This window comes from Nomascus leucogenys, chromosome 12 (assembly GCF_006542625.1).
Source record: "Nomascus leucogenys isolate Asia chromosome 12, Asia_NLE_v1, whole genome shotgun sequence".
In the NCBI taxonomy this organism is placed as follows: Eukaryota; Metazoa; Chordata; class Mammalia; order Primates; family Hylobatidae; genus Nomascus; species Nomascus leucogenys.
Window position 1 is genome coordinate 69,952,398 of NC_044392.1, and position 16,841 is coordinate 69,969,238.

General features: G+C 33.9%; 1 long non-coding RNA gene across 1 annotated transcript in view; it reads left to right on the top strand.

Moving 5' to 3' along the window:
- The window catches only part of LOC105738403, a 28,562-nt gene extending 14,887 nt beyond the window's left edge, over positions 1–13,675 (top strand). The window contains exon 4 of the long non-coding RNA XR_001114210.2: positions 13,584–13,675. This is a non-coding gene — a long non-coding RNA (uncharacterized LOC105738403). The remainder of the gene's footprint in view (positions 1–13,583) is intronic.
- Positions 13,676–16,841: the final 3,166 nt, after the last annotated feature.

Sequence of the window (16,841 nt, forward strand, 5' to 3'; positions counted from 1 at the left end):
ATTTTCTAATCATTGTTGCTTGAAACTAAATATTTAAAAAATAATTTTTAAAAATTATAATATAAGCATACTAAAGAATATACCTAAATAAATGTAGAAAACAGTTCATTGCTTTCTACTATCAAAAATAAACGTATATTTATATATTTATTCTAAAACATTGAAATTATATTAAATATGACAAAAATAATAGCCACAGGAAGCAGTTTTTGTAATTTTTTAAAGTGTAAGTGAGAACAAAATATTAAAGAATACATTTATTTGGTGAAAAATATATTAAATAGTCTATTGCAGCAGGGTGGGGCACCATTAAAGCCCCAAGTTTAAATTTTTTTTTTTTTTTGAGACTGTTTTCCTCCCAGGCTGGAGTACAATGTCGCGATCTCGGCTCACTGCAACTTCCACCTCCCAGGTTCAAGCAATTCTCCCACCTCAGGCTCCTTAGTAGCTGGGATTACAGGCGCCTGCCACCAGGCCCAGCTATTTTTGTATTTTTAGGAGAGAGGGGGTTTCACCATGTTGGCCAGGCTGGTCTCAAGCTCCTGACCTCAGTCCATCGGTCCACCTCGGCCTCCCAAAGTGCTGGGATTGCAGGCATGAGCCACTGCACCTGGCCTTAAGTTTGATTCTTAAGTGAGTCAATCAGTTATAGCTCTGCTCAAAGCTTTGAGTGCACCTAAAATTTCATCCAACATCTATTATCTTTCATCATATGCTAAAACAGCTTGAAGATGTATATGCTTTTATAAAAAATCTATAAAACAACAAAATTAAGGGTTTACATTTTAAAGCACCATTATTCACCTATAGTTGATGAATGTACAGTTAGAATGAAAAAAAATAGAATTTTGGTCAATTCTGAAATGGTTCCACCGTATCCAAACAAGTTGTATTAATGCATGTATACATTTCTTAATAGATAAAGTACTCGAATTGCTACAAGTACAAAAGCTGACAAGTTTCTAGTGAGAATGGCCTCTGTCAAAAACTTTGCTGTATATTGATTAATTTTGTTACTATAAAACAAAAAGATAGTTTTCAATCGAAAAATATCAAACACAAAGTTTTGAATTACAAAAGCAGCTTCAAGCAAATAATAATTTTTACCCAGAATCAAAATTTACATATTCAAAGGGCGTAAGCAAGCATTGGGCACAGATAAAGCATTCTTTTCCTGGAGGATCCCAAAACCAACAGATGGAGCAACCAAAACTATCATTTTCCTCCTATATTAACATGTATTTCAATTTTGGATTAGGAAGTTTTGACGATGTACTCAGAAACACAATTCACAAAAGGAAACTATTATGGTTTTGGATTTTTTTTTATATATACTGTTGATTGCATTGAGAAAAAAAATTATTTATAGGCTTCTCCCTATTTTCAAGCCAGCCAGCCATCCTAAATTCATTTATTTTATTTTAAATTATAACAAATCTAGACCATGATATTATCACCTGCTCCAAACAACAGCCTTTCCCTAGTTTATACCATTAACATTTTTATCATGGTATTTATATTTGGTATTATTAGGTCATTATAACTTTACAGGAATGCCTAATTGAGATAATTAATTCACTCTTTTATGTTAATCCTTTTCTACCTAGCATCCCATAAGATAATGGAGGTGTGATTTTTTTCAGTAACTTTTGCTAGTTTAATAAATGACTTAACCTCCTCATCCATATTCATTTTGAAATTATACTTAATATTTTAATATAAAAGAATAAGCATAATACTGAATCTACTATGCATTACATTTCATGATTCTTTAATATTGTTTTGATCAGAGAATAAAGAAAAATATCATTGATAGTTTTGATATCCTGAAAGTTTATCATGTTTTTTTCCTTGCCTGGACTGAATAACCTCTGATTTGGGGAAGACATTAATACTTTTACTTTAATCATAAAATAAACTGTAGATTATCTCTTCATATATGTGTGTGTTTGTGTGTATGCATGTGTGTGTGTAGTAAATCAAAAGAAGTTGAAAAACAATATTCTCTGATAACCTCTACATATTACAAACTAATTTTTCTTTGGATAATTTATAGAATTTATCTTTTCAAATAAATTGTGTTTTTCAATTGGCTGTACCAACACTGGCAAGCTCAAAGTCTCCCCATAAACTCTTCATGGGCCTGTGTGCAACGGAAGATGATACACAGGCCAATATTTTCCCCTTTGACTGTTGGTAATGGATAGGCAAGAGGCTTGCCAAAAAAAAATCAGATCTTATTCCTCAGATCCCAAATCCTATAAATAAACAGATGCTGTCCCAAATATTAATAGGTTGAAATTGAGATCTGAAAAGCCTTTGTGATAAGATGTCTCTAAATTGGCTCTGAAATATCTCTATTTCTGGTATTTGTACCTTGTGAAATGTTCTCTTTTTGAGTGTGACCTGGACTCTTTGAAATGCTACTAGCTAATAAAATACTGCATATATAATGAGACATTACTTGGAAGACTATTTTACAAAATTGACTGTTGACTTTCATCTGAGGTGCTCTTCCTCACTCTCTAGCTTGCTCACTTTCTGGGAAGACATTTGTCATACTGTGAGATACCCTATGAAAAGTCTCAAATTGCAAGAAGTGAGAGGCTCCAGACAATAGCCAGGTAGAAACTGGGCTTTTCATCTGACATCTTTGAGGACATAAATATTGCCATGAACCAAATAAATGAACTTGACATTCCACCCTCACCAGGTTGCCCTTCAGATAAAACTCCAGCCCTGGCCAAAAGTGTGATTGAAAAAACAAGAAACTTTAGCCAGAGATATTCAGCTGAGCCATATTCAGCATTCCGTCATTAGAAACTTTTGTTTTAAGTTGATCAATTTGGAGTAAGTTCTTATGTAGCAACAGATAACTGATATAATCTACCCATTTTTAGGATATATGGAGCTTAAGGAAAAAATGCAATTTTATAGAGATACAGTGAGAAACTGCAGAATGGCATGCACAGGTGGAAAGTAATTAGGGAATTGGGGCCTGTGAATATAGTTAAACTGTTTGAGTCTTTTAGGTACATATTTGCTTTAATTAGATAAATACATTTTAAAAGTCCAGGATGGCACAGGCATTTATATTTTTTATTCAATTATCTCATATTTTATTTCAGTGTTAACTACTCATCTATGTCAAATTAATTATGCTCATTGGATTTATTTTACTTTTATTTAAATTTTGTTATCTGATACTTATTATATAGAATATGCAAATCGAAGTCCTGTCCTTCAGCAATCAATAAGGTAAAGGAGAAGAAAGACAAAAATGAGTAGAATTTCATGATAATTTAAGATACAAACAGACTTCGCTTTGCATGAGAGTGTGAGACCATAAAAATTACTATGGAAGCTGAAACTGTGGAAATAAACCTTAATAATCAGTGGGGAAAATTATGATTGTTCCACGACCTATGAAATATTTGTTAAAAATTTTAAAATGCTCTTACTGTGGGTGATAAAATATATAGGGAAATTAAAAAATAGTAAAACTAATATTTATTTAGTACACTGTAATTTTTAAAATTAAAAAATTGTTTTCTTTGTAAAAAAACCTTATCAAGGATATTTTGAACATTGATTGCCTTGTGGTTGTATAACTTACACCACTAAGCAAGCATCTTTTTGTATGCCTTGGAGAATTGTTATATTCCTTTCTAAATTTGGATCAGCCACCAATATTTTATTTTGTACACTTTCAACATTAAGAAATTTCTCTGAGAGTTACAGGAATGTGAAGTTTTGTTTTTACTTCCTGTATGTCATCTCTAGCCTTTTACCGTAATCAGCTTCTTTATTTACATTGATAAGTTCACCTTCACTAAATTACTCTGGCTGCTTATTTAGAGCCTTTCAAGCAGTGGCAGTGTTGACACTGCCACAATCTGCCATTTCACCTGTAAAATCTATATAGTGTTACACAAGTATTATATATTATATAGAGATTATATATAATATTATTATATATTATATAGAGATTATATATAATATTATTATATATTATATAGAGATTATATATATTATTATATATTATATAGATATTATATATATTATTATATATTATATAGAGATTGTATATAATATTATTATATATTATATAGAGATTATATATAATATTATTATATATTATATAGAGATTATACATATAATATTATAATATATTATATATGTGAAAGGAAAATAAACTTCAGGACCCCCAAATCACCAGCCAAAGGAAAAGTCAAGCTGGGAACTATGTCAGACAAGCATACTTTCCATTATATTTCTAAACATGATTGCTAAAATATAAAAAGCTACATATCTCTTTCACAATTTGCCCACAAGGAAATTCCTTTTGGGCAAAGGACAGACAGAACTCAAAGTCATCCCTCTGAGGCTCACCTGAGACAAATGCATATCTGATTACTTCCTCTGCCCTATTGTTTATGTAAAAATGCAAATTCACTGAGCCAGACTAAACTGTGTGTTCAGTGGAAGGCTGATCAAGAGCTCAAATTGTGTATTCAGTGGAAGGATAAGCAAGGACTGAAAATAATGCAACCTTTTGACTGTCATCTACTTCTAACTTGGAAGCCCCCACTTAGAGTTGTCCCACCTTACTAGACCAAAAGAATGTACATCTTACACATATTGATTAATGCCTCTTGTCTCCCTAAAATGTATAAAAGCAAGCTGTATCCCCCTACCTTGGGCACGTCATCAGGACCTCCTGCAGCTGTGTCACAGGCATGTCCTTAACCTTAGCAAAATATTAAATAAATGTTCTAAATTGATTGAGACGTTTCTCAGATATTTTCATTTACCTAGGCAGTAGTATATATAATACAATAATGGTATTATACAACTAATATATACTATACTCTGTCAAAATACTATATTATATTAATATATAATGGTATTATATATAATATATGGTTTCATTTTTATAAGATGTCATGTAAGTTTATCACTAGGAGATAAAGAAACAACACTACACATTTGTTATCTGTGTGTAAACTGAATCACAAGAAAAGCTGTGATTAGTCATTGATCAGGACATGAGTCTGTTGTATACATGGTAATTTGTGGGCTGCAGAACCAGCAGCAAAGTTTATACTTTATGCAATTTCAGTTTACATTTTGTGGTAATTAAAAGTTTCACTTTGTTGTGTGGGGACTGGTGTTATTTTCTCTAAATCATGGAAACTGAAATTTGCACATATCAGTTCCATGAAGAGTGAGGTTTTATTTATTTAAAATCTGTACTTTGAGAACATCAAAGCCTAAAAAAAATAGTAACTCCTTGTATTTAAACTTAATTTTCTGGAGGAAGTGGTTAAATCAGCATGTGCAGGTTGCTCAAACTGTACATACTCAGAAAAACAGAGTGGTTTGACAATTTAGGAAGAAAGATAATCTCTGAGATCTTAGAATATTTTGTTTGTTTGATAAGTGAGTTTATGTGTCCCTAAAGCTTTGGTCCTGAAGGACCAGTGTGATCAGGTAGTTTATGCTTACACTGTGATTTATGGTGTCTGAATGTATTCATCCTAAGGGACTGGAACCTGAGTAGCTGAAGTCAGTCATGCAGAGACTAGATGCCTATGTGGTAGGCCCCTATATTAGTCCATTCTTATGCTGCTAATAAAGACATACCCAAAACTGGGTAATTTGTAAAGAAAAGAGCTTTAATTGACTCACAGTTTAGCATGGCTTGAGAAGCCTCAGGAAACTTAGAATCATGGCAAAGGAGAAGCGAACACATCCTTCTTCACATAGCAACAGCAAGGAGAAGTGAAGAGCAAAGAGAAAAAAGCCCCTTATAAAACCATTAGATCTCATGAGAACTCACTCACTATCAGAAGAACAGAAGCATGAGGGTAACCACCCCATGATTCAATTACCTCTTACTGTGCCCCTCCCTCCACACATGGGATTAGGGGACTACAATTTAAGTTGAGATTTGGGTGAGGATACAGCCAAACCATACCATTTTATCCCTGGCTCCTCCCAAATTTCATATCCTCATAATTTAAAACACAATTGTACCTTCCCAACAGTCCTCCAAAGTAGTGCTCATTCCAGCATTAACTCAAAAGTCCAAGTCCAAAATGTCATCTGAGACATGGCAAGTCTCTTCCACCTATGAGACTGTAAAACCAAAAGCAAGTTCATCACTTCCTAGATACAATGAGTTAATAGGTATTGGGTAAATATACCCATTTGAAATGGAAGAAATTGGCCAAAACAAAGAGGCTACAGCGCCCAAGCAAGTTTGAAATCCAATAGGGCAGTCATTAAACCTTAAAGTTCCAAAATAATCTTCTTTGATTCCACGTCTCGTATTCAGGTCTGGTGAATGCTAGAGGTGGGCTCCCATGGCCTTGAGCTTTGGCTCCCTTGTGGTTTTGCAGGGTACAGCCCCACTCCCAGTTACTTTCACAAGCTGGCATTGAGTACCTGAGGCTTTTCCAGGTGCACAGTGCCAGCTGTTGGTGGATCTACTGTTCTGGGTTTTGGAGGATGTCTCTCTTCTCACAGCTCCACAAGGCCATGCAAGTGGAGACTCTGTCAGGGATTATGACCTAACTCTGTCTGAGGTTATGACCCCACATTTTCTTTCTCCACTGCTGTCACAGAGGTTCTCCATGAGGGCTTCATCCCTGTAGCAAACATCTGCATTGACATCCAGGCATTTCCAAACATCCTTTGAAATCTAGGTACAGGTTCCCAAACATCAATTCTTGACTTCTGTGTATCTGCATGCTCAACACCATGTGAAAGCTGCCAAGGCTTGGGACTTGAACCCTCTAAAGCCACAGCCTGAGTTGTACCTTTACCCCTTTTAGCCATGGCTTGAGTGGCTGGAGTGGCTGGGACATGGGGCACCAAGTCTCTGGGTTGCAACAGCAGGGGGGCCCTGGGCCCAGCCCAGGAAACCATTTTTTCCTCATAGGCCTCTGAGCCTGTAATGGAAGGGGCTATTGTGAAGGTATCTGATATGCCCTGGGGACATTTTCCCCATTGTCTTGGTGATTAACATTCAGCTCCATGTTACTTATGCAAATTTCTGCAGCAGCCTTGAATTTCTACCCAGAAAGTGGGTTTTCTTTTCTATCCCATTGTCAGGCTGCAAATTTTTCAAGCTTTTATGCTCTGTTTTCTCTTGAATGCTTTGCCACTTAGAAATTTCTTCTGCCAAATCCCATAAATTATCTCAAGTTCAAAGTGCCACAGATAGCTAGGGCAGGAATAAAATGCCACCAGTCTCTTCACATAGTAAGAATGATCTTTACTTCAGTTCCCAAAAAATTCCTCATATCTGTCTGAGACCACATCAGTTTGGACTTCATAGTCCATATCAGTATCAGCATCGTGGTCCAAGCTGTTCATTAAGCCTCTAGGAAGTTCCAAACTTTTCCACATTTTTCTGTCTTCTTCTGAGCCCTCTAAACTGTTCCAACCTCTGCCTGTTACCCAAGTCCAAAGTTGCTTCCAAATTTTGGGGTAACCTTATAAAAGCACCTCACTCTCTATCACAAGAAGAGCAGCATGGGGGTAACTACCCCCATGATTCAATTACCTCAGACTGGATCCCTCCCACTATATGTGGGGATTATGGGAATTACAATTCAAGATGAGATTTGGGCGGGAACATAGTCAAAACATGTCAGCCTCCAATTTAAACTTTGGACCCCTAAAGCTGCACGAGTTTCTTCGATTGATAACACTTTAGCTTTCCATGTGTTGTCACAAGCTGTTGCTGAGAGATCTAAACAGGTCCTTGAAACTCTACCAACAGAAGACACCTAAAAGCTTGAGTCTGGTTTTACTTGGACCTGGTCCCACAGACCTCTTCCTTTTGCTGATTGTAATCTGTATTCGTTCACTCTTAAAAATGTAAACATGAGTATAACAACTTTCCTGAGTGCCTCTAGTGAATCACTGAGCCTGAAGGTGATCTTGGAGACCCTTGACATACCTGTTTATCTACTGTCTTACGTCATTCCATCCTCTTCTTAAGCGTTCTTTATTTTATATGAGGATAAATACATATACACTTCATGTATATATATATAAAATACATATACACTTCATGTATATATAAAAAATACATATACACTTCATGTATATATATAAAATACATATACACTTTATGTATATATATAAAATACATGTACACTTTATGTATATATATCAAATACATATACACTTTATGTATATATATAAAATACAGACTTTATGTATATAAAATACCTATACACTTTATGTATATATATACTTCATGTATATATATATAAAATATATATACACTCTAGGTGTATATATAAAATATATATACACTCTGTGTATATATATATAAAATATATATACACTCTATGTGTATATGTATAAAATGTATATACACTTTATGTGTATATACACAATAGATATGTACTTTATGTATATACTATATATATACATAAGACTTAAGAAGACTATATATAGTCATATATATATATACATAAAAAATATACATACATAAAATATATATTTACAGTTTTCTTAAGTCTTATGTAAATGAAGATATCCAGCTACAGTTACAGCTGCAACTTGCAAGACTCTGTAATTTCACATATGTCAATAGAGATGTATATGCAAGAATACTTACCATATAATTATATGAAAATGCATAAGATTATTTTTAGAAAGCATCCAGAGTGATTGCAGAGCATGTTCAGTAATAAGAAGTGAAGTTCTTCAACATTTTAAAGGCAAGAAACATATTTAAGTGGAGTTTCCAAAGTGGTGGGAGAGAAACCTTGATTATATGGAGAAATATTTCCAAGTAGAGGGCAAGACTAACTGTGTCAAAAGCTCTGAGGTAAAAAACATGTCGAAGATTGAAAAGCAGCCATTAAATCACTCTCTGTGGATAACCTTCCCTCTCAAGTTCATATTCATTCACCCATTCAACAATTATTTCCTGAGCTCCTGTCCTGTGTAGAACCCTGTCTAGGCACTTAGGCTATATCACTGAATAAAGTACCTTGTTATAAAAGATAACTATATAAGTAAAAGAAAGAAATACAACTACATTAATAAAATAAAAAGTAATATAAATCAGAAGTATAAGTAAAGAGTAATACTCCTAATGTGATCAGTTATAACCTTCAATGAAAGTGTAACATGTGAGTAAAGACTTGAAAGAGATGAAGAAGTTATTCATCAAAATATAAAGTCTAAGTGTGTTCCAGGAATATTTCTAGTGCATACATCGTAAGGTGAAAGTGTGCCTGGAGTATTGGGGGAGGAGTAAGGATACCAATGTGCTCAGAAGAGAGTGAAAGGGGAAATTACCAAGATAGGTCTCAGAGAAGACAATCACAAGATCTGGTATTTACTCTTTGTGACACGAAAAAACATTGCAACATTTTGAGCGGAATGACAATATCACATTTATTTTTCAAAGACCATCTGCAATAGAATCAAGTTTTCTGGGGTAAGAATTAAAACAAAGAGCATTAATTAATTGGCAGCTTATTACAGTAATCCAAGTAATAATTTATGGTGGTTTGTTCCAGGATTATCACAGTGGAAGAGATAAGGGTCATATTTTGTTTATGTTCTTAAAAACAGACTCAATACAATTTCCTGATGGACTGAACATGGATTGCAAAGGGAGTCAAGAATGGCTCCATTGTTCTTAATCTATACAACTGTAAAGGCAGTTTTAGTAAACTGAGGTGGGGCTTGTGGATGGAGCAGGTTTGGGGGTTGTTGCAGGAAGTCAGGGACCCCAAACAGAGGGACCGGCTGAAGCCATGGCAGAAGAACGTGGATTGTGAAGATTTCATGGACATTTATTAGTTCCCCAAATTAATACTTTTATAATTTCTTATGCCTGTCTTTACTGCAATCTCTAAACATAAATTTTAAAGATTTCATGGACACTTATCACTTCCCCAATCAATACCCTTGTGATTTCCTATGCCTGTCTTTACTTTAATCTCTTAATCTTGTCAGCTGAGGGGTATGTATGTCACCTCAGGACCCTATAATAACTGCATTAACTGCACAAATTGTACAGCATGTGCATTTGAGCAATATGAAATCTGGGCACCTTGAAAAAAGAACAGGATAACAGCAATTGTTCAGGGAATCAGAGAGATAACCTTAAACTCTAACCACAGGTGAGCCGGGCGGGACAGAACCATATTTCTCTTCTTTCAAAAGCAAATGGGAGAAATATTACTGAATTATTTTTCTCAGCAAGGAACATCCCTGGGAAAAAGAATACGCACCTGGAGGTAAAGGCCTATAAACGCCCCCGCACCAGGTGTGCCTGTCTGTTATGGTCAAGGTTGTAGGGGTGAAATAGACCCCAGTCTCTCATAGCGCTCCCAGGCTCATTAGGAAGAGGAAATTCCCACCTAATAATTTTGGTCAGACCGGTAGCTCTCAAAACCCTGTCTCCTGATAAGATGTTATCAATGACAGTGGTGCCCAAAACTTCATTAGCAATTTTAATTTCGCCCCGGTCCTGTGGTCCTGTGATCTCGCCCGGCCTCCACTTGCCTTGTAATATTCTATTACTTTGTAAAGTACTTGATGTCTATGACCCACAATGATTTGCACACTCCCTCCCCTTTTGAAAATCCCTAATAAAAACTTGCTGGTTTTTGCGGCTTGTGGGGCATCACGGAACCTACCGACATGTGACGTCTCCCCTGAATGCCCAGCTTTAAAATTTCTCTCTTTTGTACTCAGTCCCTTTATTTCTCAAGCTGGCCGATGCTTAAGGAAAATAGAGAAGAACCTACGTGAATATCAGGGCAGGTTCCCCAATAGGGGGTGATAGTCAAAAAGTCAGCTTTTGATTTATTAATATTTAGGTAATAAAATAGCCATTCAAATAGAAAAGTTAATAACGTAGTTGCATATAACAGCCTAGATTTTGGTAGAGAGATTTGAGTTTGAGAAAATAGCATGAATAAGCAGGAGTAATATAATTCCCTGTTATCATCATTTACTGGCAGTAACATCCATCCTTTTCTTTTGTAATGAATGGCATGACCCTTCCCTGAATATAGCCTATTATTTCCAATATACCTGGCACTCTATCCCCACTCTTCAGAGTAATTATTGTGCCATTTTTTCCACTTACTTTTTCTCATGTATTAAAAAGATTTCTCTGGTAGAGATTAAAGCTTCTGGTTAAAAAAAAAAAATCAGTTGTTTTACGTCTGTTCCTTGCATCCACTGACAACATCAAAGCCAACAAGAAAATGGAGGAGAAATGTTTCTCCTTCTTTGCAGTTAGGAAAAATGTCATAACTCCAATCATGATCCATGAAGCATAGCTGAGAAATAATTTGAAACACCATCCAAAAGAGGAAAGATACTTAGAGCCAACACATATTTTCCTGGGAATATATTCTTATATCTTGAGCAAGGCAAGTTTTTGTTTTGTTTTTAAGTAAAAACATTTGTTCTTAAATGCCCATCTGTGTCTCAATGTTAGCAGTATGTCTTTTTGGTAGGAAATAACCAGAACATTGCAGGATGTTTAGCTCCTCTGAGTTCACATCCTAAATGTCAATAGTATCAACTTACATTGTCACAAACAAGTCTGGCTCTAAGTATTCCTAAACTCATTTGGAGAGCTGTACTCTGTACTGTTCTAAATGTTAAATGGTATTATTTACAGTTACTTGTTTTAGGCTCGTAATTGGCATGTCAAAATGGAAAATGAGCTCAGGTTCAAGTTCAATAAGTGGCAGGCTTATTGATAGAGGAAAAACTGTGTAGAAATACCACCCTTATTGTCTATGACATAGGCTCCTAATTATAAGACACTAGAGACATTGACATCTACTGAAAAAAAGATATGATCACAGAAAAGCTATCACACAAAAGGTCTACAGTATAAAATACATCAACGGTTATGAAAAAACAGTGACAGAAAACATGCAAATGTTTGTTAGTTATTTATGAATAAATGGCATTATAGGACAGTTTAATTTCTGTCTTTATACTTTTACATTGCCAAAATTTCACAGCATGTGTGTGTATGTATATGTATTATAAAAAAATAAATTTAGCAAAGTATTTTGTAAATGTAATGATGAGAATATGTTATTAGAGTCTTTCAGAAGCAATTAATATTAGTATAATTTGTATTGTTTAAAATACATCAGTAGATTAAATATATTTGTAATTATAAAATAGAAACTTAATGCACACCTTAACCTTAATAACTATAATGTCATCTAAAGAGAAGATCAAGTAAATGTGTTATTGGAATAAATTATTTGATAATTTAGTGAATAAAATGATAGAATTTGCATTTGCAGTTTTTCTGGAACTTAAAACTGTTTAATTAACAGGCTAGCCTTGATACAAGAGTATATAGAAAAATAAATCAAGTGATATTGTAGTAATTAAAGCCAAAGACATTTAAAAAATTATGTTAATATTAATCACAATATTTTTATTATAAATATGGTACAGCCGTGCACTGTATAAGAATGTTTCAGTCAATGATGGACTGCATATATGACTGTGGTTTCATAAAGTTATAATACTATGTTTTTATTGGACCTTTTCTATGCTTATATACACAATGGTAAATACCATTGTCTTACTACAACTGCTCACAGTAGTCAGTATAATAACATAATGTACAGGGTTACAAACTAGGAGAAGTAAGCTATTCATATATCTTAGGAGTGCAGTAGGCTACACCATCTAGGTTTGTGCAAGTACATCCTATGATGTTCACACAGAGACAAAAATCTCTTAACAATGAATTTCTTAGAACATATTCCTATCCTCAAGCATAGGATTTTAAAATGACTGCATTTTAAAAATTTTCTAAGTAATATTTCAACACCAGAAATTATGATCAGTAATGTTGGTAAGGGATAAGAAAACAGGTAATAGATTTAAGCAGTCTAATTTTTAATCTCAATCAATACTTATGTTGTATAAATCATCTAAGTCACAGAGGTAATCAAATATTCATATTTCATGGGAAGTATGATAATAACTAATATTTTTTACTTGTTTATGCTCTAAATTTATTTATAAGGAATCAAGATATTGTCAGAATAAAAACATCATTTCAATATGCTTAAAATTCAATTAACTCTCTTTTGGCAGAATCAATGAGACAACAATTATAAAACATGAGCATACAATAAGCAAATTCTTGAGAAGTGGATTTTATTCTTCTTCAGTCAATATGGAATCAGGATGATTGACAGTGTATTGAAATTTCATTTTTATCACACTTTTAAAACTGTCATTTCTGGAATAGTAGTGTTAAAGATCTGCAATAAAATAAAAAAGACTACTGTTTACAGCAATCAGAGAAGTAGCATGTATTTTAATCTTAGCACTGTGAAATGCTCTGAGAGCTCATTCATCCATTGCCATTTACAATTTGTGAATCGATTTGTAAACAATAGTGCCTGCCTATATAGTTAGTCGGTTCTGTGAAATTTTACTTCAAGAACATTGTATGGGGTATTTAGGAGATCATACATCCCTTTATTAATTTTGGTCACCATTTTCAAACTTCTATGTTTTTACCCTTCCATTTTCTGCAGATTGCCATTTCAGGACACCTCCTACATCTGAGGAAACATGTATTGATCTTGCAGTACTTTTCTCCTCCAAATAAAAGCCAGTATGATAACAACTACACTATCAGAAGTGAGTTTATGGGTAGCGTTAACCACCTAGTTTATCATCTAAACTGGAACACTTGTGGTACTTCATTGCAGCAGGCATAAATTGAGACTTTTCTGGGCAAACTGAAGTGTTTGTTCACTACATTTATAGCACATTTTTAAAACTGAAAAACAATTACATTGCTTTTTGCCTCCATGTGTCATAAGAGACAATTGACTTGAATCCCAAGGGTTGAGCAGCAGCCCACAAATTTGACTTATATTTAGTTACAAAGTTTATGTAACAGGTCATTGGATATTCAAACACATACTCTAGAACTGGAGAAGAAATTCCATCTTCGTAGATGACATTGGATGCAGCTAATAATTATGGTATCTCTAGCTTGGTTTTAAGAGAATAGTTGGGACTATAAATTGCTTCTCATGGAACATATAGTGAACATATTAAGTCAACTTATCCTGAAAAAAGATGTTGTTCAATATCTATGTATTGAACAATATTGTCCCTTTGTGTTGTTAAACATGTGAAAGGCACCTCAAATTCACGTTATTCTGATTATGCCTACACAATGCTTATGGGCACGGAGATTCTTCATGTAAAAAATAGTAATAACTTTTAAGGCAGCTACTAGGCAGTAAAATAAGGCAAATACTAATAATTACTACTAAAGCAGCTACTAGGCAGTAAGATAAGGTACATGTGCAGCTATGTACATTTTATAGTGCCATTTGTGAAGATTAAACAAATTTCAAGCATGTAGAATGTTGAGAGAGAAGTAGTAACAATTGAACTATGGTATGTTAATATTCTTATGTGAAAAATATTATATCCATAATTTAAATATTTGTTTTGCTTTTATCAAATGACACAAATTGGCCTTTTCTTTGCATGCTACAGTTATGAGTGTAACAGTTCTTAGAGATAAAAAAATTGTTTAAATTATGGCATAAAGGGTCCATTCACATTAGACACACATGGGTAGATATTTTTTAAATTTGGAATTATGTATTACAGACAAAGTTGTTACTAAGCTTGTTTTAAGTCAATCTCCAGTGATAATTAAAAATGAGGAGATACACAATTTAAACATTTTTTGCCTAGAAATTAAAATAAATTTAATTAAAATTTTGGATTATTTCCAAATCCACACATTTCTAATAGGTAAGAAAACATTAGGCTGGGCACGGTGACTCACACCTGTAATCCCATCACTTTGGGAGGCCGAGGTGGGCGGATCACGAGGTCAGGAGATCGAGACCATCTTGGCTAACACGGTGAAACCCTGTCTCTACTAAAAATACAAAAAATTAGCTGGGGTTGTGGCCAGCGCCTGTAGTTCCAGCTACTTGGGAGGCTGAGGCAAGAGAATGGTGTGAACCCAGGAGGCGGAGCTTGCAGTGAGCCGAGATTGCGCCACTGCACTCCAGCCTGGGTGACAGAGCGAGACTCCGTCTTAAAAAAAAAAAAAAAAAGAAAACATTTAATGCAGTGACTTTCTAAGTGTTTTTCCAGTACCTTTTAAAGTGTGGACCAAAAAAGCAAAGGCATATAGTGTTTTTCATATATAACATATTATTTGACTTTATTTTTTAAATATTATAAGATTATATTTACACAGAAAGTTTTCTATACATTTAATATTAAGCATTTGTGAGTAATTCTCAAAGGATATTATTGACTTTTCTTATGCTTAAGAAATAGTAAATGTAGAATGGAGGAGCAGTTTTAAATAACTGGTAGGTTTCATATAATAGGAATACATTTTAGTGGTCTTATAATTTATTTACTGATTTATCTTTGAAGAATTGAAAATAGTAATGTTTTTATTTTACATATTTTTTTCTTTCATTTCTCAGGTCTAAGCCAAAGGATATTTCAGTTATCCAATCTTGCAACAAATACATTTAAGCACCTAATACGGGCTACTGTTGGTATGAGGGGCATTGAGAACTTCAGATTTGATTAACACCCAAGAGCTGCTACCATAAAATAAACTAGGCAGCTACTAGGCAATAAGATGAGGCACATGTGTAAAACTTCTGCTTTTAGCTTGGTGAAGAGTGGTTACACAGCCATTATTACAAAAATTACATTTTTCCACAAATAAAGACATCACCTGTCTAGAGAGTATATGCTGCCACTTGCTTTTGTCATTTAAGAAGTGCTCAGTAGAGAATTTAATATAAACTTTTATTAAAAAGCAACTGTGATTTACTATCAAAGGCAATACAGACACGTCATTGAAAAAAGGAAGATTCTTAAACCTCCTTAGGGACCGTCCAGATGCATTATACTCTTTCATAGTTCATTCTTTCTTTTCCAGGCCTTTCTTCATTTACCACCCTTCCCCTACTGGTAGGAGAGAGATTAGAGGCATTATTTTTTTCCTCCACAGTCAGATAATGTTGTTATTGTTGCAGTAACTTTTATTTGTCTTCTCAAATCTCACTAAGATTTTTTTCAACCTTTTTCAAAGATAAATCAATTATCTGCAACCTCCCAAATATTTTATTTAAACCTATCACATTTATTCATTTGTTTGTTTCTAGCTATTCTGAGACAGATTATGTTAGTATTTCCGTAATAATTTCTTACACAAAATGTAATACAAAAAATACATATTTAACACATAAAAGGAGCTTCTTAATAACCATTAAGACCAGTTAATTCTAAACTTTATGTAAACGTTAAAATGAGCTCAATATGTGTAGACGTATTATGTTTTCTTAGGCTATTGATTTTTTTGCAACATTTAGCAAATGGATAGTACAGGCCTTTTTCTTACTTCTTAAGAATTTTATGTCATTGGCCTTACTTTTCTGGTAACTTGTTTTCTAGTATATTCATTAGCAACCTCCTGGTACAACATATCTGAAAACGCTTGACAATTAAAATAGCAATAACAACTTTTTATATGAATTCATGAGTAGAAAAGTACGAAGAAAAGTCAGAGTCCAGAAACTATGGGAAATCATAAATTAAAAATTATTTTCAAACATTGGAGTTGATGCTGTTTCCGGGTCATCTGTCAGTCTCTAAATTACAAATAGAGCTTACAAATAGAAGACAAAATTTGAGACCATGTAGAATAGTAGATCTTATCAGAGAGTATGTATAAAACCAGGATTAACTAATGTAAGGAAAATATAATTCTTCTACAGAAGAAAATACAA